The sequence below is a fragment of the Zosterops lateralis genome (genome assembly GCF_965231275.1).
Source record: "Zosterops lateralis genome assembly, chromosome: 2".
NCBI lineage: Eukaryota > Metazoa > Chordata > Aves > Passeriformes > Zosteropidae > Zosterops > Zosterops lateralis.
Window position 1 is genome coordinate 68,078,686 of NC_139763.1, and position 21,513 is coordinate 68,100,198.

Here is a 21,513-nt window from a genome sequence, read left to right on the forward strand (position 1 = left end):
ACTCATTTCACTCATGGCTTATGAGAAGGTGTACTTCCTAAGAGGCTAGACTGGCCTCTTTGTGATTCACAGAATTGTCCCAGCTGTAAATTAGAGACTAGGGCCATCCCATTTTGGATATCAGCAGTGGAAGAATCAGACTATCTTGAAACTACAACTGAAACCTTGTACCAATTCCAAGCAAATAATGTTTGCTCTGATGCAGAAGTTGATGTCTGTGCACTGCTGGAACAGGATAAACCACAGGAGCACAGGTAAGGGTATAATCAGTTTGGTACTGGCCAGTGAACAGCTGAAAGTTTGCAATAAGATCTTACCATGGGGGACCATGATGGAGGGGATAAGGTGAAATTAACATTTTTGGTTGTCATGGGTATGACTAGGATTTTCCCTGAGGAAGGAAGAGCCAAAAATGTCAGAGGTAAAAGATATTTCACCTTGTGTCTGCAAGATATGTGGTCTTCATTGATACCTAAGCGGGAAGAAAAGGCAAAACATATAATGCCAGGGTATTGAGGAAGCCTGGCATTTATAGGGTGGGACATGAAGGAACTAATTTTCATCTTGATGTTGTTGTTATCAATGAAGTTTTAGTTCATCAGCTGTTCTGGAGTACTGACTTTGGCTTTATATATCTCATAAGAAGAAATTTAAGTTAAATACAAAGCAGTTTCGGTAATACAGCGGCATGCACATTTAGTGGGTTAAATGAAGTATGCATTTACATAGCAGACATTAACTAAAAGAGCATTTGGATACCACTGTGACAAATATCATCCACACTGTAGAACTTTGCAATAAAACTGCAGGGACAAATTTAAGCACTTTTATAAGAAAGTATCTAGAGAGAATCACAGGGTTTTTCAATGGGTCACACACCCAACAAACTGTGGTGTCAATACTGAGACAGGTTCAGAGCTAGCACAGAGGAGATCAAATCTTCCTCCAAAACCAATACTCTAACAGCTTGATAATGGGGAGAGAAATTCAGATAAGTATACAATATATTATTGGTTAAGAGGAATGGGAGTCTTAATACATTCATTAAAGAAAAAAAAGGAAGAAAAAAAAAAAAGAGATATTCCATATGCTCTGTTCTATAACGTATTGGTGAGTTGTTCTGTAAACACTTTGTAAATATACCTGTACCACATAAATGCTATGAAAGCACATGGAAAGAGCTGTCACAGGATGGTTAGGGAGGAGCTGCTATTAATATTTGAGGAATAAAATATATTTTCTGAATTTCAGGTCTCAGCCTTGCCTTTTGTCTTGATCTTTCAATGTAGAGGGGACAGTCATAATCAATGTCATTCAACATCTGGGTCTGAGAGTTGTATAAGGCACCCTATACAACATACCATACATGTGAAGTCTTGATGATTTTTATGGTTTGCAACTTAGTTTTTACATTCTCATACTCTTATCAATTTATTTAATGATAGCTTCAAAATCATTACTGTGGAGACGAAAACACATAATCAAGGGTGGATGAGCCCTGTAAGTAAGGAAACACAAGGAACTGAAAAATATCCATATGCCAGTAATGGATATTATACTCTCTTTCCCATCTCTTACTGCCTGTGGAAAAATTATTGTGGAGAAAGGAAAGGACTTCTTTTTTTAAGATATTCAGATTAATCTGTTTGCACTGAGCTCAGTAGAGTGTCCAGAGCTGATGACTGAGGCATTATTTCAGGAATTATCTTCTGTGATCAGACAAAAGGAGACTAATCCTAAATGAATAATGGGGGAACTGATAGTGGCAGAATGTCTTTTACACACTCCACCTTTCCCCAGACTTCTCAGTTTTTCTGCTGGCACAGGCTTTCCTTAGTGGATGCATCATGACTAATACCTCATTTTTTCTTTCAGATCTTGACTGTTCCCAGAATATTTAAATCAGAATATTTTAAGCCTAATATTAGCCAAGCAAGAAATACCAGACCTCTGGAACCCCCTCCCAGGGAGCAGTCAAAATGAGGAAGACTGGCTATAGCCACTGCCTGAACAATTTGGCACTTATCACCATTGCACATTATTTTAGCTGACATGCTCTTAAAACCTGGTCAGTGCTTTTACAGCAAAGGCATAAACCCCAGCAATGACTGATGTACGCACTCTCTGAAATCAATTGTATAAAAAATCCTACTCAGGCTATGAAAATAATTCTATAATCATGGTAAAGATTGCAAAAGTCTGCTTAGGAAACAGGCAGGATTGAATGTTGAGGGGGTTTTTTCTCTCTCTCCCCATCATTTTGAAAATATGAGATCAGAAGGATGTAGCTGGAAGTAGCAGACAGAAAATTAATTTTGAAAAATCACTTCATATTCTCTGCTCTTAACTGAAACTAAGCACACTCCAGAAGTATTCTGCTTCTTGTAGCAGTTAATGTATTGGACAAAGCCCAGAAAATTATTCCCAAATACATTTCTATTTACATTGTATGGGCATAAAGGTAGTAATAAATAGGATAGATGGTCTTAATGAATTGTGGATGTATTTCAAGTCCATGCATTCCCCTGCCTGGGCCTTAGTGTCATTTCCAGACCTATCCCTATGTAAGTCTTCTGTTTATTTAAAGTCATCTATTATACCAGCATTTTTATTATGTCTGAGTCTCATTTATTGCATCTGATCCATGATAGCTCTACTCAGAACCTGGGATTCCTCCTTGAGATCATCTCCTTGTCTGTGTTAAATTACACTTTTGGAAAGTGTTGTGGGGGGAGAAAAAGCTTATGTGCTGTGAGTGTTGATTAGGGCACATTGCAAAAACCCAAACTGTGAATTCTATGCTCACACTAGAGCATTTGTATTCCACGGGCTTGGACTACACACAGTGCTCGACTGCAATTCTTGGTGTATTTTCCGGGATAAATTCTTCATGTGCCAGTAAGTTATCTTTAAACTGCCACAGCAGGGATAAGCTGTGTCTAGTTTGTGGTTCAAATGGTGAATAGAGTTTTCTCTCTGAAACCCTCCTGAAATCAAAGAATCGGAAAACACTAGTGAGTAGAACAAAAAAGGAACAGATTGTAAATTCAAAAAGTCTTAAAAATAGCAGTTTTTGCACCAGTTTGCACCACAGCCAGATACCTACCTGCTGGCCATGAAGAATAAAAACTTGCAGATGATCTTCAGTAGTAACACCTGGATAAAGTAGCTGATTGTGGATGCACCTAGTTGCAATCATGTCCAGAAAGAGGAGAAGAGGAAGTATGGTTTCTTCTGAGCTCTTGCACCGGCTAGCTCTGCTCTTCAGAGAACCATAAAACGTGATATCTGTGGGTCTGAACCTCAGACAGAAATGTGGTCATGGCTGGAAGAAGGAGGGCTCATACATGGAAAGGAAGAAGCTTTATTTCGGGCTCATGGCCACATGTGGAGACAGCTCCCAGCCTCCTGGATTCCCCTCTCTACTCCAGGGGCATCCCCAAGGAGGGGAAAACCCAGAGCCAAAGCAGGGTGTGATCCAGAACAGGAGGGCCATCTATGGGGAAAAAGGGGAGTGGGGGAAACCTGATGCCTGGCTGAGTCACTTGGCCTTCACCAGAACACTCAGGCCTTAGGGTGTGCAGCCGTGGGTATTATCAGGGAAGGATTACAATGAACTGGGAGTGGCGGGGATAAAGCATTACAGAAATTTAATAAAAAAACATACAGAACCTTAGGAAATCCAAAATGCACACCACAACAAGTAAGTGCATCTTCCTGAACTTGAACACAGAGATAGCCCATTTTGCTGTCATCCAAAACCACTCATCTAGAGACAATACTCAAGCACTGCTACCAATGGGCCCAGTCTTGCTCACAGGGGTATCCTCACCAGCTCCGATTATCATCAAATCTGAAGTGCTGGATTATAAGTGAACCTTTTTATTTCTTGCATGAAGCTCGTAATAGGAATTTTAATGATCATCAAGACTATTTGCAAATGCAAAACTTGTTGGGGTTCTGGGAACTTAGCTTTTAGGATTATAGTATATAGTAATACATGTGAGTCAAGATGGAGAACTTTGGGTGTTGCCTGGGTCCTTCTTCTCCACCTTCTTCTTCCTTCTTCATGGGTTTGGGTGGTTTTCTGTAACTGGTTGATGGAGTCCACATTGCAAACTTCAAGTAGTTATTTGGTTTAAAATTAAAATATTTCAGGTGGCATTTCATAATTGGACAGATTGTCCTTGAAAAGACATGGTAATGATATAGAAGTACTCCATTTTACCTCATTTCTCTAATTTGCTAGTTAGAGCTCACAGCTCATGAGTCTGTAAATAGAGAAGAAATAATAAACAGCCAAGTCCAAACACGAACTTTGACTCCTGTGTATTAATCCTAATCCTGGCAGGGAAAAAGAAGCCTGAACCATCTCACAAACTATCAGGTAAATGGAGTACAATTAAGATTATCAGGAAAACAGAATAAATTAGCAACTGATGTGGTAAAGCTCTTAAAAGATCCTGATTTGCTTAACTAATAAATTATTTGCAAAAATAAAAGAATTTAGCAAGAGAAGCTACAGACAAAACCTGAAATTAAAAAGTTGAAAAATGAAGAAAAGGGTATTTCCAATGTAACATAGACATGGTTGCCAAGGAAAAAAGAATGTGGTGATGTAGGAAATGTTCACAGCACAAGAAGAGATCACAGAAGACCATGTAAGAAAAGTTTTGGTGCAGGAAAGGGTAGAGAGGCCACAGCACAGGGAGGTCAGACCTGTGTACATGAAAGCTGACAAATGGTAATTCAGTTTCAGGGTTGCACACTACGTGTTTGATTAACTGAGACATGCAGAGAAGCAAGGAGAAAAAGTAAGGTCAAAGGTGAATGAGATCTTGGGGCTCTGAAACTATCTTTCATTGTCTTTTGATATGAGAGAACAGTGGATTATGATTGCCTTTAGGAAGGAGGGAAGTTGAGAACCAAGAATAGAGAGTCTTACTGAATTAAGAATTCCATGAAGGAAGCAGAGGGAACAGACCAAGGAAAACAGGCAATGTTTTAAATTCTTCACTAGCAACTCCAGAAGGAGGTGGTCATATGGCACAAAAGGGCTTTAGTTTGATAATGTCACACTGGAAGCCTGTAGGAATAAAACTTAAATCTCTTAATGGTATGAGGAGATCATAACCACAAAATCTTTCAATCTCCTGCTATATTCCACAGCTTCATCACCAAAAACTACCATGTATAATTTAGGAAGCATTTTGACACTGGTCTCATTAATAGGACATAAAATCAAGGAGATGTTTAAATAATGACATAGAAAAGGCAGAAGAACTCAATAACTATCTAATTTCATAAGAAGTCAAAGAAGCAGCCCATCCCTAGTAAAGAGGGATGTTTAACTGAGTGCCTCTGAGGTGTGGACATTAGAGAACAAATGGGTTAGGTTAATTTTTAATAAATATCAAATTACTAAGGAAATTCAGGAAGACCAAACAGTGATAATGTCAAGTCAATGCTCGAAAAAGGATAGTTCATCAGCTGATAAGGCTTTCAGCATGGAGTCAGCCTGGGCCCAATAACAGAAAAACTAGTGAAAGGTTGAATCTATAGAAAGAGATAGGAAAATAATTTTAGGATGTTAAAACAGTCTGATCAAACTAATCTCATTTTTTTGTACTACAAATTTGTTTGATAAATGATGTGTGGCAGACGTTTGTAAGGTATTTGCCTTAGAATCACATGGCAATCTGATTAAACAAGTAGTTCTGAAAGCTAACAAACCTGGCTTTCTAGGGAATTGTGTCTCTCTTGGTTAATTGACTCTTCAACAGTATTACACTTAGATTTTCTGTTTACTCTGCATATATCAACACAGGGCTATTATTTCTTGCTGCAGGGTATTTCAAAATGACAAACATTCTGTCATCTGTAACTACAGAAACTACCCAATGGATTCAGAAATTATTGAGTGATATTTGAACTCTAGCAACATTTTCCTACATGTATCTACTTTTATGAAACATATTTATCTTTCGGATATTTATCTTTCAGCAAATGTGCTTGAAAATGACAAACAGCCTCAAAAAATATTGGGAGGGGGTGAAAGCAGAAATAGGCACCTTGTTTCCATGAGAGTAAGAGTACCATGAGCACTGCAAAATCCTCATCAACCACAGTTGGAAACTATCTGACAGATTTCAGAAAGCAGCTATCAGTAAAAAACCATCAGCTAATAACATCAACCATCAACTAATAGAAGAAACTTCTTGGATGTGAGTACTAGAAAATAGCCAACTATTCTACATGTTGAAAAAACAGTAACAAGCATAAGGAAGACATGGAAGACATTTAAAAGGTGGACCATTAAAAATACATTTTAAGAAAACCAAGTTCAAGGCTCCAAAAGCTCAGAACAAGAAGACCATCACTAGCATGGAACTGAGAGGTGTACCTTGGAAAGCAGTTTACTTGGGTTTAGAGATGACTGTGAAGAAGGGAAGGGGGCTCATCCTATTATGGGTAATACCAGAAGAACAGTGTTTTATATCTACACAAGGAAAGACCAACAAGCTTTTAAACGAGACAAAGCTAACAGCCTACAGCATATGTCTTTGTTTATACTGGGCTCCTGAAGCACTTGTCTTAGGAAAGAAGAAGCTTCAGAAGTCAGTAAAGGCCTCTGAAATCCAAAATTTTTAACTTTCCCCTAGCAATTTTGTGCTGAGGTCTGCTCTTTGACATGAACTGCCATGCTCTAGCCATGACCATGCTATTTGGCTGTTTTAACTGCAAGGCAGAATAGCCATATCCAACCTCCCTCTTGGGCAAGGTCTCCGACTCGGGAGTTAGCTAAACCCTGGATGCCCAAATAATCTCAGGAATTGCTCCAGCCTTTTAACTGGGGGCATATGGGGCCATGTCTTTGCATTTTGGTTTTTTTCCCAGTGACTCAGAAGTCACCATGGTGAGCTCTGTGCAGAGCCCTGTGTAGAGAGTTCTGTGCAATAATTTATCCCCCTAGAAACGCTGTACCCATACTGCAAACAGCTGTCACACCTTTTTCCTTGAAAAGCCAGTCACCATGGAATGGGGTTCTCTAAAGCCTTTGATGATGTCTCTTCTGAAGTGCTCTGCAGCCCATGGCTCCCATGCTGACTGTATCAATCCCTGAATCACCTGTAGCATCCCCACCACTCCCATTTTTCTCCATGCCCACACTCGGGGCTTTCTACAATGAAAGCCAGAGTGTGATGAGACTCTTCATTCCAAACTCTTGTAGGATGCAAAGTGTGGGAGGTTTAGCCCAGAGAGGCAAAGTTTACCTCAAAGTATCCTAATTTCTGAGTGTTTTATTGACAAATGTGGGATTTTTCCCATTTAAGTCTAAGAAAAATATGTCACGTTGCAATTTCTTAGATAATGACCTATTGCACCACATTACATGCTACACATTCCTCATCATGGCAGAAATCTCTGTGTATTTCTGTATCGTGCATTTTCTGGAACCTAGAGTTCATTCATATAATCTTTCACAGATCTTATTTCCAATCCTCAAATAAGTACTAAATTCTATCCAACTTTTTGTGCTTGCATCTTCATAGCTAATGGAATCCTGAAACATCATCTAATCAATAGTCACTTATTTAATATATTCACAGGAGTAGAGTGCCATAAAAATGGAAGATTTTTGCTTTTATCCATTTAATATAATTTACTTTCTGTGTATAATGTATATTATTAAAGCACCATAATCTTAAATCTGATTCTTCGGCAGACCAATGAAAGGCATATCTACATTCCAGAACTATGTCTCTGACAATTTCAATTTTTCAGCAGTTTTCATTGCAATGTGAGTGTTGTTCAGATGAAGGTTGAATAAAATGGCTTTTTCACCTTCTAATCTTCTTTCCATCTAGAAAATACGTTAACAAGGTTTTCTTTAAAAATACTATCTCATATTTGAGAATAACTATATCATACTTCAGCTGAAAAAGTAAAACTTAGAGAAACAACATCTGATAAACAACTGAATATCATCTTTTACATGGTTAAATAAATAATTCTAGCACAGCATTTCAGCAAATGTTAGCATATCTGTCACCTTTCATCTATCCTATGATCATCAGTCACATTATCAGCAAATTTTATGGCCCACTAATCCTTTAGCATAAAATGTAATTATAGTATCCATTATTAGGCATCTGATGAGTGGGTTTAGGGGGATAACTGTCAAAATATCTGTTTGAATTTATAGAAGTGGGTAAAATTTTCTGCCTTTCTGATGTTCCACAAGTTCTTTGAAATCAGAGGAAATCCCCTGTGTATTTTAGGGCCCAGAATTTGCTTGTATTCTGTTTAGGCATTGTACTATTGTTGTGATTCTCCCAAACCTTAACAATCGTTAAAATCACTGGAACACTAAGTCACTAATGTATTCCAAATTAAGGAGGATTATTGAAAACCAAATATTGTTAAATAAAAAACATCAGATTTCCTCCTGTTATGGTGAATACAACATGAGGAAATCCTATCATCCTATTTATTCTATAGACAACAATTCAAATTATTCTCACCTATTTAATTAACAGGAGTTAGAAAATTCACTAGTAACTTTAGTTTCTTAGCTCATTACAGAGGCTTTTGGATAAAACTTAACACAAGCACAATTCACTGGAATACAATGGCACATCCATTGTTATTTGTTAAATATTTCCTTAAATTACCTAAATGCTAGCATGCCAAAATAGACTGCTATGCTGTGCATAACTCCAGTTTGTAGCACATGTCAAGATATGTTTTCTGAGCCATTTGATTCCCAAGCTCAGCATCGCTATTCAATTCCTTTTAGCTTCTAGCATCAACAGTGCTAAGAAGCATTATTGCTTATGCTTTGTAAGTGTACTACACATTCACAGTAATGGTTTATATGACATTCTCAGTAATATATCTGAAGGTAATAGGAGTTTCATGACTGACAGAAATGGTCTTTGAGTTAGGTTCTTAACCAATAAAAAAAATCTTGCAACCATCACTCTGAAATTTCTGATGTCTTCCCTTGCTTTTTTTTTTTTTTTTTCAGTAGAAACAAGTCCCAGATCAATAAAAAATGTCAGGAATGTTCTAGTCAGGCCCTTATAATTTTTCAGTTACTCCTGTAACATAAAAATACACCACTGAAAACAGTTTTACCAGCCAAGAAAGTTGTATACTTGAACTACATTTCAATTGTTTTTTCAGTTACAAATATATTATAAATTTATTGAATTAATATCCAATTTAGGTAAAATATGTGCCTTGTAGAATAAGGGCAGAAGTGCACAGCCAGAGGAAGCAAAGGGTCAGCTTAATCACAGACCAGACGGTGTTTATAATGAAAAATAAAAGACTACATGGTAGAGAAATAACGAGATCCTTTACTTAATTTCATATTCTAGTGTTCTAGGACTTTCCCTTCCTGACACCTTTGAATTCAAACAATGTATACGAAAGTGTTAGCAAGATGTGACACATCTTAAAGACTTTAATTTTTCTACCAAATAATTTTCTTACCAGATTGTTTTATTTGTGAATTCCTGTCTTTGACAGCTGTGTACAGCAGAATTCTGGGTGACTTGGAGGCATGGTTCCACTGAATTTAATGAGCTCTGCTCATGTACACAGAGGGTTTGCCCTCATGCTTTTAGTGGGGCTGGCATATAAATTAGCAGCCCCTTCTTAAAGACCTTTGGAGGCTGAACAAAGAGTTCTACTTTTGAAAATCTGTAAGCAACCATGGTACTGACAGAGAAGTTTATTTACTGGTGAGAAGGTGAAAAAAGAGCACAGTGGAGGACAGCAGTGTAAGAGTTAATAAATAAATAAAGGCTTTTAAAGGAAATATTTATAACTTTTAAAAGCCCAGGACAGATCCAGAAGGAGATAACTCCTGTTCTTGGCTACCTTAGCTAGACTGGGACAACTTTGAAGGGTCTCCAAGGTGCAGTTGACTCAAAGCAGAACTGAGATGCTTAGGACCAAATTGCCTCTCTTAAATATTAGTCACTGTGGTCTGGTGACAAACACTGGTTCCCACTGACCTCACCCACTGACCAATAGCAAGATCAATAGAATTTTTTTTTTTTTTTTTTTTTTTTTGCTTACAAACATCATCAGATCAACAGTAGAAGTCCAGTTCTACTGAAATCTGGCATGAAAATCCTGTTCCTTTCATGTAGGTAAGCCTTCTCTATCTGTCCAAACAAAACTACTGCCAAGAGTACGTGCTGATGACACCTCAAAAAGCTGTAATCAGAGAAAAGTTCTGGCAAAAATAACAAACAAAATGAGTGGGAGGGAAGGAAGGAAGGAAGGAAGGAAGGAAGGAAGGAAGGAAGGAAGGAAGGAAGGAAGGAAGGAAGGAAGGAAGGAAGGAAGGAAGGAAGGAAGGAAGGAAGGAAGGAAGGAAGGAAGGAAGGAAGGAAGGAAGGAAGGAAGGAAGGAAGGAAGGAAGGAAGGAAGGAAGGAAGGAAGGAAGGAAGGAAGGAAGGAAGGAAGGAAGGAAGGAAGGAAGGAAGGAAGGAAGGAAGGAAGGAAATAATGGACTAAACCCCCATTTTAGATGAGTGAGTACTACTCATCTAAGAAAGTATTTGCAGAATCAGCATGATCAGGAACTGAAGTTTTATTTCTGACTTCTTCAAGTACAAATGGAACACCTGAAATTACTAAATCAGAAATCAGAAAACCTAGACATGCATATATTCATAGTATTGGTATCTTAACTAAGTATCTTTTAGGGGTTTGGGAGTGAGGCTTTTTTGCATGATATCAAAAAATTAATTGAAAAAATATGTCTTATATATGTTTGCTTAGTTGTCTAAGATGTTATATTTGCTAGGACTGGTTTGTTGGTTTGGGGTTTTTTATTCATATACTGTGTTTTCTTTGCTTTTTCTTTCAGTTAGTTTTGAAGAGGTTTGATGCAAATAGGCTGCCTCAGGAGACAGCCTTCCAGAATTTATTCTTTTTTTACTTTTATTTCTAAAAAATATTTTTTCCTTATGCAACCATGCAAGGGAATAATTAACTCTGTGTACTGTTGCTGACCTGCAAGTGCCTGCGAGCCCTAGTTAAAACAAAAAAAAGGACCCATATTGCATGAGGTGCTGTACAAATACGAAGTAAAATCATGAAATTTGCCTGGCAGATTCCATGTATTAATTAAGAAGATTAATATATATTCATTCATTCTGCTTTTCCTCCATGGAAAATGAAGCACCTCACAGGAAGGCCAAACACATTGTTCTCTATTTGTAATGGAACAAAATTTGTGTGGATAGTCAATGAATCTGAGCGATTTTGTGCAGCAGGTCAGAGGTGAAACTGTGACAATCCGGAGCTGGATTGAGCTGTGTGTGATCCTCCATTTCTTTTAGCTCATGAGATGTTTCATGTCTGAAGGCTTTATGTTTTATGACAGTACTCCCCATGTCCCAAGATTTTTTCTTCCGTATCCATCTCAGTGACCTGAATCCTCTCTTGTACTGTGCTGAGCCTTCCAGAGCTGGGCTGGGCAGTGGCTCCTGTGCAGTTGGGAGGCTTGGACACCACTGGTGTCTCCCCTGAAGCAGTGCACTGGCTCCTACGACCCCGTGGCCAATCTTCAGGATCCCAGCATAAACCAGGCTCACAAAAGGAAGTGCTGAGTGGGTTTCCTTGGTGTAGAAGCAGCTGCAGGGGAAGGAGGGGTGCCAGGGCTCATCAGCCAGGGAGGGTTTGCTCCCTCCTGAGCCCCTTGCGAGAGGCTCCTCAGGGCAGCCTCACACTGCCCTGCCCATGGCTCTGCTTCCCAAGGACACGGGCAATAACTGTGGATTGTTATGCCATTCTGACACCAAGCCACCTTTGCTGTGTGGGATCTTAATTCCACATGCCTGGCTTTGGCTGTCAGGGTGGCATGAAGGGCCTTTAGGCAACTGTGAGAGTGGCCCTCCCAGTGTTTTGCCTGTTTAAATAAAATCTTCCTCTGGCCCATTATTTCCAGCTGGTGAAGCTGCTTACTGCACAGCTTTGATGGATGGATCACTGTGTGAAAGGAGGAACAAATCCCTGACCCCATGAAGTGCAAAGCCCTGACCTAACACATGATAATGAGCCGTGGGTTGGAGAGGTCTGTCAGGGTTTGGTGTCTGCCTCCCAGGTACCTTCACAGTGGCTTCATCCTTCTTTCCAGAGGAGTCTGGCTGGGAAGCCTGCATGCTTGCAGGTTCATTGACCCACCTCTTCTCCCAGTTCTTATTTCTCCTTTCCCAGAGTTTCCCAAACCCTCTGCAGTGCGATTTGGGGACACAGACCTTCCACCCCATGTACTGCAATATGATCAGGAGTTTCTGCAGCACGATCAGCACTGGGGAGTTTCCTACTTGTCCTTCCTGTAAACATACTTATTTTACTTTCTTGCATTCCCCCATTTGTATTCCCCACTAATTCTTCTTCCAGAAGGAAATCTGTTTATAATATGAGCTGTCAGATGTCATTAGGTATTATCAGGAAACTATGTTGCTGTGTTTTAAGAGCATGCATATTTCAGGGCACACAGATCCATAATGTTTGCATATTTGATACATATTTGCATTTATGAATCTCCATGCCTTTTGGAGCTTTGCCAGTTGAGGAACTGCCTGACTGTGGAGAAAAAGTAGACAGCCAAAAAGAAAATGGTTCAGTGCATCATTCGTTGTAATAAACTTCATTGTTAGCTGTTGTTTCTAAAACTATGACTGATACAAGTACAACTGGAACTCATCTACCATTGTGTTTAAAATGGTTAAAGTTCACTGCATATCAAGTGGTAGTCAGTTGAATTTAACAATAAAATAGTATTAATAAGCACTATGACGTTGCAATAATATTGACACCTATTGTTCCTTGGTAAAGCAGAATAACTTGAATTAACATTATAAAAAAATCTCAAAACACATTTAGGAGTCAGCAATGTAAAATATGGAACGATAAACCAGTTTACAATTTTACTACTAAAATCAGTTGTTATTTTCTTTTTGACTGAAAAAAAGAAAACAATTTTTGACACTGTTAGACCCGTTTCTTTATGTAATATAAATCTCTTTAAATGTATGCACTCACACATTAAAAAAGGTGCATCTGCAAAGAGAAGGAGCTTTGTACAAAGGCATGTTTTCTGTATTTCCTCTTTGACATTAGGGATAAAACTTTATGTAGTTCAGTTTCTTCCTTATCTGTAAAATAGTGATTTAAATATGTGCCTGTCTTACAGAAAGATTGTTTACAGTAAGTTGTTTCCTCTGGAAGTAAACTGCCTGACACATACTGATGGATAGTTATTTTTTGCATTCCCCCTTAGAGAACACTATCCATATGAAACTTAGTTGTGTTCTTTCACAACAGGGATTCACTGACCTCCATTGAAATAGATGTGATGCCCTTGAAAGCGGTGATTACTGAGGCTTAGATGGCTGGTTGCATGATCAAGTCTGGAAAGTGACCTGACTTTAACCTGGCCAAACTCAAAAACAGAAAAACATTTTTGTCTAGATCACTTTCCCAGTCTTGCGTTAATGCTGCAGAAGGGAGTACACAGAAACTTGCAGACTGGGACAGAGGAGAAGGCAAGAGTGCTCATGGTTTGCACTAGTATGTGGATTTAGTCTGTCTTAAGCTGACCATGAAACTTCTCCTTGAGGCAAATATGTTATGGCAGTTTATGTACTGCAAATATCTTGTCAGTTGAAGGCTTCCTGACCACTTTTCTCATGATCTCTATTACATTGCTGTTTTCTACTATCTCCTTTCCCTCTCTGTGTCGCTGTATAAAACACACATGTAGGCAATACCAGTGCAGATGACTGCACAGAGCAGCCATCCACAGCAGATTCAATATATTCAGAAGTACAAAATGCATATTGCATTTCAGGTTGGCTGTGAGAGCATGGAAAAACAGACCATTTTGCTTTTCATGTCCAGTTTAAACAGACGGTGATAATTTAAATAAAACAGTAAATCATTGTTTACATCTGGATTAAGAAAGTGTGTGATAGATTTTTTTAGAAATTGGATACTGTGTTAGTGTGTCTGGGCTGTAACAAGCATGTTTATTTAGTGTTTATATTGTGGTTTTACAGAAAAGCTTGCTAGGCTGGGGCCCTGTGGGCTAGATCATAAATAACCCCAAAGGGTTTACAAGCTGAGGAATGTGCAGCAAAACAGATAAGCAAGCATTCAATGGCTGGTGAAAATGTGTGCAAGGTAACAAAGACAGTTAGGCAGGCACAACCCTCATCCAATCTGAAACAGTAAAAAATGGACACACACACACCAGCAGTGCCTTCTTTACAGATGAACTGCACAGGGATTTACCTGTGGTCACATCAGGAAAACTTCACCAGACCTATGAGCATCAGGTGGCCAGTGTGCAGGTTTGATGGAGTTTAATGTGTCATCATGTCTGGGAGCACCATTGATGAGCTGAAGCAGCTGACCTCAATTTACATAAATCCCCCATGTTGTGAAATTGCTCTTACGGGGAGGGTAGAAGAGAGTGGAAAGCTGCCAACACATTTGTGTTCTGGGATTGGAGTTTTTATTAGGATCTTTAAGATTACGTATGTCATCTGGTTTCTGTTTTATTTTTATTTAAACATTATGTAACATTGCAATAAGAATGCATAGTAAGCTTCAACCAGGTGCTGCGTTTTGCACAGCATAATCCACAGTTCCAACTTGCATGAAATGTCCTCCCAGAGCCACGGAAGTTGCTGTTTTCAGGACAGGGTCAAAATGAAGGTGAAAAAAATGGTGTTTTGGTGGCGATTCATAGCCCATGCTCTGGGAGGGTTCTCCTACAAGTCTTTGTGGTATTGCCGTTTTCAAAGGCTGAACCGCAACAATTTTAACAAATTGTTCCACTCTGTGGAGAGGGTTGCTATGGAAATGAACAGGGCTAACATCTCTGAGAACCCTACGAAGAGCACTACACGAGGTGGGGAATTTAAGAAAGTAGAACATGTAGGGGATTAACATTTTGCTCTAAATCTGTTCACTGTTCCTGTGGGCTTCATAATTTGGCCCACTGGATAGAGATTTTTTTTCAGTCCATTCTGCAGAAATTTAGTTGAAATTGAATTAAGCAAGATGAGAGCAAATGATTTTGAAAGTGATCTCTGGGACTAAGCTTGTATAGACATAAACATCTCTATTGAATTATTTTTTCTTAATAATGTCTAGCAGAAAGACGTGATTATAATGGAACTGAAAAGGTTATTGAAGCATAATACTTGACATGTTTTTTTGGGATAGTTACAGTTTGCTCAAAACCTGAAGCAACTGTGGTGTTCAGAGCATTTGGATGGGAAAATATTGCTATGGCAACAAATTACTTTTATATTCACATAAAGCAAAAATAGATCTCTCTCTCCCTTTGTGGGAAGCACATATTTTAAAGTGCATGAAAGATTAAAGGTGATAGGCAGAAACAGCTGCATGAATATAATTTCATTTTTCTTCTTTTGGTTTATACAATTTCTGTATAAATCTGAAATGCAGAAATAATTTGCAGCTCGAAGCATTTTACAGTGAAAAAGTAGAAACAGTTTTAAAAAGGGAACAAAAGTATAATAAAGTCAGAACTTCTAAATGAAGTGTAGCAGCATCAGACTTTAATTGATTAAACAAAATATTCTCCGTGTCATTTAAAAAGGAGGGAGAGGATCCTCTCCCTTCTGCATGTACCCAGGAAACAGAAATCACTTTGTGTCCATAACTTAAGATAAGAGACAATGTTTTTTTATTTTTCTTTAGTCAGGCACTTGTCAAGCTCAAGAAATAGACCTAGTGGCAAAATTACTGATTGCTTCATTTTAGCTGTGTGGCTGTGTTTGAGGTTTTTTCTTTAGAAGGCATGCCGCTTTTACTTTTATGTGGTGAAGAGCTTCTGGTATATCTATATGCCATGGTGTGCACCATCTGCAGAGGAACTATAATATGTCTACATTGATATGTCAGGTCTATCCTGAGGTTCCCTCTCAATTATTCTGAACCACGTGAGCTGTCTTATACCATCTGTATCTCTCTTCATAAAGCACAGCAGAGCAGCCCACATTTTCTGCTTCTTAGCTGCAAAATAGAGGGCTCCTCATAAGTGGTGTGTGAATTTTTTGGCTCTTTATCCAGCTAGTCTCTTAATATGGAAAGCAGAGAAAGGCATTGAAGGTCAGAAACGAGGAATATGAGGGAGATTGTGGTTCGGTCACTTATTGGCCTCCCATTCTCAAATCCTCAGCCTAAGCAGAACAAACTGAAGGATGAGACAGCCAAAGGATGAATCAGGGGGAGTTGGAAGCATAGTAGTTTCAAACTGGATATTTTAGGGCAAATATAGATGTTTATGTTATAGATAGACCTGCAGGCCTAGATGTGAGGGCCACTTTAAATTTGACCCAAAGTACCAAACAAGTCAAAGGCCCTCACATCCCTTCTGTTATTGTCCAGTGCATAAGAGCTTCTGTAAAGGATTTCAAGGGACCGCTGTACTAAGGAAGGGGAGGCTCAAGATGTCATGGAAGTAGAAAAGGAAATGGAGGAACCAGTTGGTTATTCCAAATCTCTGCAATACCTCAAAAGCTGTTTCTTTAGTGCTTAACAGGAGGTTTCTACAGAGCAATTTGAGGCAAACTGGCTCACATCCAGATTACTTGCTCTTTATCTAGTACATTGACTTCTCAAGTGATGCTTTTGAGGCCCAAAGACAAAAATTGCTATTTTGTGAGTCTTCTACTTTTCAGCTTGGATTGCCTGAAGTAATGTGATACCTGTGTTGCAGCTTTCTGCAGTCCTGTGTGCACAGTGTGACACAAGGAGCATGACACACCCTGAGATAAGTCAGCACAGTTTGAGGAGCTGAAACTGGGATTGTTGTAAGCCATTCCAGGTACAGATACACCTCTGCTGCCTGCTGCAGACAGTCCCTGGAGTGAGCTCTCCTCTAAGCTGTCCCTTTATGTCTTTGAGCATTCCTGAGTCACCCAAAACAAGCTCTAAGAGTCAAGCAACAGAAGTGAGCAGAGATCCAGTCTTTGGCTTGGTCTCTGACTCACTTCAGAGCTGTGCTGGCACAATTATGAGCATGTTTGCAATCATACACAAATCCTGGCTGTTGATCAGGAGTAGGCATGGACCAGGACTGCAGTGGAACTATGGGTCCAGCTATCCACTAGAGAGGGGAAAGAGGGTTTGCATGGCTGCTCTGTCTCTGTTGCCTATCATGCATTGGCTGTCTGTTGGCTTCAGTGCCAGCATGGGCTCAAGCACATTCGATTTACTGCTGTTGGCGGCAGAAGAAATGCTGAAATGCTGCACAGTATGTGGTGTCACAGTACTATGGTTAGAATAGCCCAAATAGAAAGTTGTATCCTATTTAAAAAAAAAAAAAAAAAAAAAAAAAAAAAAAAAAAAAACACCAACAACAACAACAACAACTCTGTAGCTAGTTTATCCTGGGTTTGGAGAAAAAATGAGGTTGAACAGGTTCCAAAATGAGACCCAGTCTGGACAGAACTTCAGTATTTATGTTTTCTGGCAACACTGTCAGAAAATATGTGTTGGACTCTATCCACAGTTACAGTGCTTTGAGTACATGAACTACATATTTTGAAAGTTGGGTATACCCATAAAATCCAAAATTATGCCTGTGAATACTGTGTTGACATACCCTCAATTTCACTGCTGCAAGTGTCTTTGCATCAAAGGAGCAGAAGTCAGCTAGTCATATTTTTATACATGCAACCCAGAAGGAGATGGGAGAGACATCACGTTATCCTTCCTTAATATGGTCCTCAGAACTGTAAGGCTCCTGCATATCACACCTATTTTATTTTTGTGTGTGTATGTGTGTGCAGCTGAATTTCTGCTCTCTGTACCCTGGGTGTTGTTGTGCTCATAGATGCCAAATGCAAATTTGGTCATCAGTTTTGAATAAATGGTAAAGGTCTTGCATATCTCATCATGCCCCATAGCCTTTTCCTGATGAGGAATTGCATGCGTTTCTTTTCCATTTTTGTGTCTCTTTTCTGCCTGTGAAGATGGCAGAAAGCACGCAGTAGGACAGAGAGTGCACACATAAAACTTAAAACATGTCTGAAGCAATTCATCCTGTTTTGCAAGGAGAAGTGGGTCAGAATGAGGTACAAATCTATCCTAATCTAATCTTAGTTGTTTATTCACTTGTTCCTGTCCTCTTATTCTCTCACCATGTTTACTGCATAGTTTTCTGGAGTCGTTCATCTTCTGTTTGGCGTTGACCTTTACTTAGGAATGAACAGAGTTGGATATGGATGTTTTACATCTTCTGTCCGTATGCCCTCCAAATGAAGATGGGACTAGAGTATTTAGTAAACTGGAGCATGGTTGCCCAGGGACTTTCTCACTGCTGGGAGCTCTGCCAGCTCAGTCAAACAAGTCAGACACACGAGTTATTCAAAGATAGTGATTTTTCCTATTATGTCAACCAAGTTCCAATGACTGATTATTGCAGACGTTGCCATATATTACCTCTAACATAACATTAATAATACACCTGTACATGATAAGTCTTCTTCTTAAGTAGGCACAAACTAGTATGGTGGAAAACAAGGAAATTCTGGAAAAAGACTGTGTCTTCCAGAGTCATTTTTTCCTCTGTTGATGGTGTAATCTAATAGAACTGCTGCACCAGTGGTTTTTGTTGAGTTTTGCTTAAGCAAGTTCTTGCAGAACAATGAACAAAGGGGTTTGGGGATTTATACCTTCCGTTATAAATACAGTGGCATTTCCATGACCCTGTTTAGAAGAGTAAAGCTTCTATTTGTCTCCTGCTGATTCTGTCAACATTCACACAGTAAGTTCAGTAGAAATCCCTCAGGTATTCAAGTGTCAGAGCACAAAGTCATTTCTGCTTTTAAAAAAAATACTGCATTTCAAGAAACTGAGACTTTTGGGAATATGCCTCTGAAGTGGAGACTTGATGCAGGAATGCAGATGTAAAGAACTGAAGGCCTGGGCACAGAAGTGAAAAACAAGCAGAATAGTGGGACAAAATATATATTTTTATATATTCTGAGTGTAGTTACCTTGGTGAAAATGTACAGCAGTTCCAAAATACCTACAGAATTTCCTGGAAGAGCTCAGATAAAATATATACCTGCCTGAAGATCAAATGAACTGCAGTAAACAAAGAGAGAAGAGCTGAGAAGGGAAAAAAATATATGGGGTCATGAATTTTTCCTTCCAAGTTTTCACAGATATTAATCCATTGGATCAATTCAGACCCACTTACACAAAGTCAATTATTACAGAATCCAACTTATTTCATTTCCTGATTTTCAAAGGATACATGGCTCATGAAACTGTGTTGCACATTCTCCTTTCCCCGCTGTTTTCTTAAAGTGGTGTCTGATCTTAACCAAAGGGGCAGACAGGTACCAGCTTCACAGGTACCCTGTTCCAACATGCATGTTGAACTCAGTGAGTTTAGAGGAAAGAAATCCAGACCCACCACAAGTCTGGCAGTTAAAATTGAGCCTTTTATCATTTGGCACCTTCATGTGTTTTCTGCCTGCTATGGCCTGGATACAGGTGTGTGTGATGCAGTGGGACAGATAGACCACAGAAATTATAAGGTTCATATGAAACAGAAAATGGAAAGCTGCTTTTTACCCACACAGATAATAGCTGAAACATAAATGGGGAGCATAAGTTAAGTGTGGCACACTACTGATGCCTGTGGTACAGTTCAGGCGCAGCTCACAGCTTCCTGAAGTGACACTGGGGCTTTATAGACATAATGGACAGTCATGGCAGAAAGAGTCTGAAGGATGGAAATCATTCCTGCTTATACCATAGAGATGAATTCTATTCTGTTTCTAGAACTGGTGTTCAGTTTCAGGAACAGCAGAGGAGAAGGCCAGGATGGAGTAAGCTGCATTTCCTTTCTGCTAGGCTCTAGAAGTTTTGCAGTATTTTGCAGCCTGAAAACCACTGAAACCTGCCCTGTGACCCTAAAAGGAATTTTTCTCAGACTGGGATTGGCAAAACACAGCACATTCCATCCACAATCCTTCCCTACTTTGGTAGATAACAGTTCCCCCTGTAAGGGCTTTTGATATTGTTAAAGTACTGACCAAGATTATCTGTGACAAGTGGGATTATTTCTTAAACTAGAACTTGGATTTGGTTGTGTGGGATAAATTCTTATCATGGTATAATGAGACTAGTACTCATATAGATTCTGTGTTATTTTTTCATGCTACCTGCACAACCTGAAGCAGCAACTCTAACGCTCTTAGGTTTTTATTCATGTAATTGAGAAGACAGGAAGTTTCCTTTCTCTTTCAAAATACTTTTTAAAAGATTTTTTCCTATCCTCATCCTATTGAAAAGGTGCATATAAACTGAATTTCTTTCTCTGATTGGCTTAACTTTTGGAAGCCAATATTAATTGCAATTTCACACCCTTCAGTGATTTTTTGTGTGTGTGTGTCTTTGCAAAGGCGGACACATGCTTTTAAAGCTTCATGTGAAAAAGCCTATGATAGGATATCATCTGGAGATGAAAGCATTCAAAGTCCAGATTTCAAATCCCATTGCAGCGGAATATTTGTCAGACCTTACTTGTTGCCAGCACTGAAATGCATGTAATTTCCTGCAAGGGAGAGTTTTGGAATGTGAGGTCACAGCAGTAATGAAGGAAATTTGTATGGTGGTTGAGCTGATAGTGGGAGTGAGAGAACTCGGCATTGTAAAGTCAACACAATGCCAGCATTAGTATTCAGATGAAATTTAGTCTTCAGTGAAGAGGCTGTCATACAATTTGTCAAGATAAAACCTCACTGTGTTCATGCACACTGTGAGTGGTTCTGCAGCATTTCAGAGGTGAAGTACCTGTACTTTTTGGAGAATCAGTGGTGTTCATCCTTGATTTGGGGTGACCTCTTCTCTAGCAGGATAGTTTTAGATTGTTGGTCTTTGTCTACACAGACTGCTGCCTGTCTAGTCCAAAGATAAGAGGGCACTGTTTAACTGATTTTGGGTGAATGGTATGAATTCTTTTTTATTTTAAATCCTTTTTAAAAAAGACATAGCAGAACACTGTATAAAATCAGAGGCTAAAATGAATTTTACTTGGCCTGCTACATTATTAACTATTGTTGCATAGTTACAGCAGCACTTTTGGGGTGTTTAGGATGCTGGGCCATAGACCGGCTCCCTGTTGTGCAGAGCAGTGGTCAGCTATGAAAAAAAGAGCTTGCAATTCACCTCTGTAGTCTTTTGCACATAAACATGAATGGCCATGCTCCAGGAACTGGGTTTTCCTTGGCACAGTGCTGTGGCCAAAGAAGGAAAACTGTACTAGCTCAGCTAATTCAGTTATTCAATTTCCAGCACAATTGGATTACCCTTGCGTAACTGCATCAGAACGAATATTTTATAACTCACATCAGCAGAGAACAGTGTGCTCATGTCTACCATGAAGGTGTCCTGGGCACTCATTCAAGAAACAGCACAAGATTTCTG

General features: G+C 39.1%; 1 pseudogene across 1 annotated transcript in view; it reads left to right on the forward strand.

The window, feature by feature from the left end:
* The first annotated feature begins 318 nt into the window (after positions 1–318).
* The window catches only part of LOC310906179 (putative tRNA methyltransferase 9B), a 54,141-nt pseudogene continuing 32,946 nt past the window's right edge, over positions 319–21,513 (forward strand). Inside the window, exon 1 of the transcript in view lies at positions 319–421. The product of the transcript in view is annotated as a putative tRNA methyltransferase 9B (transcript). The remainder of the gene's footprint in view (positions 422–21,513) is intronic.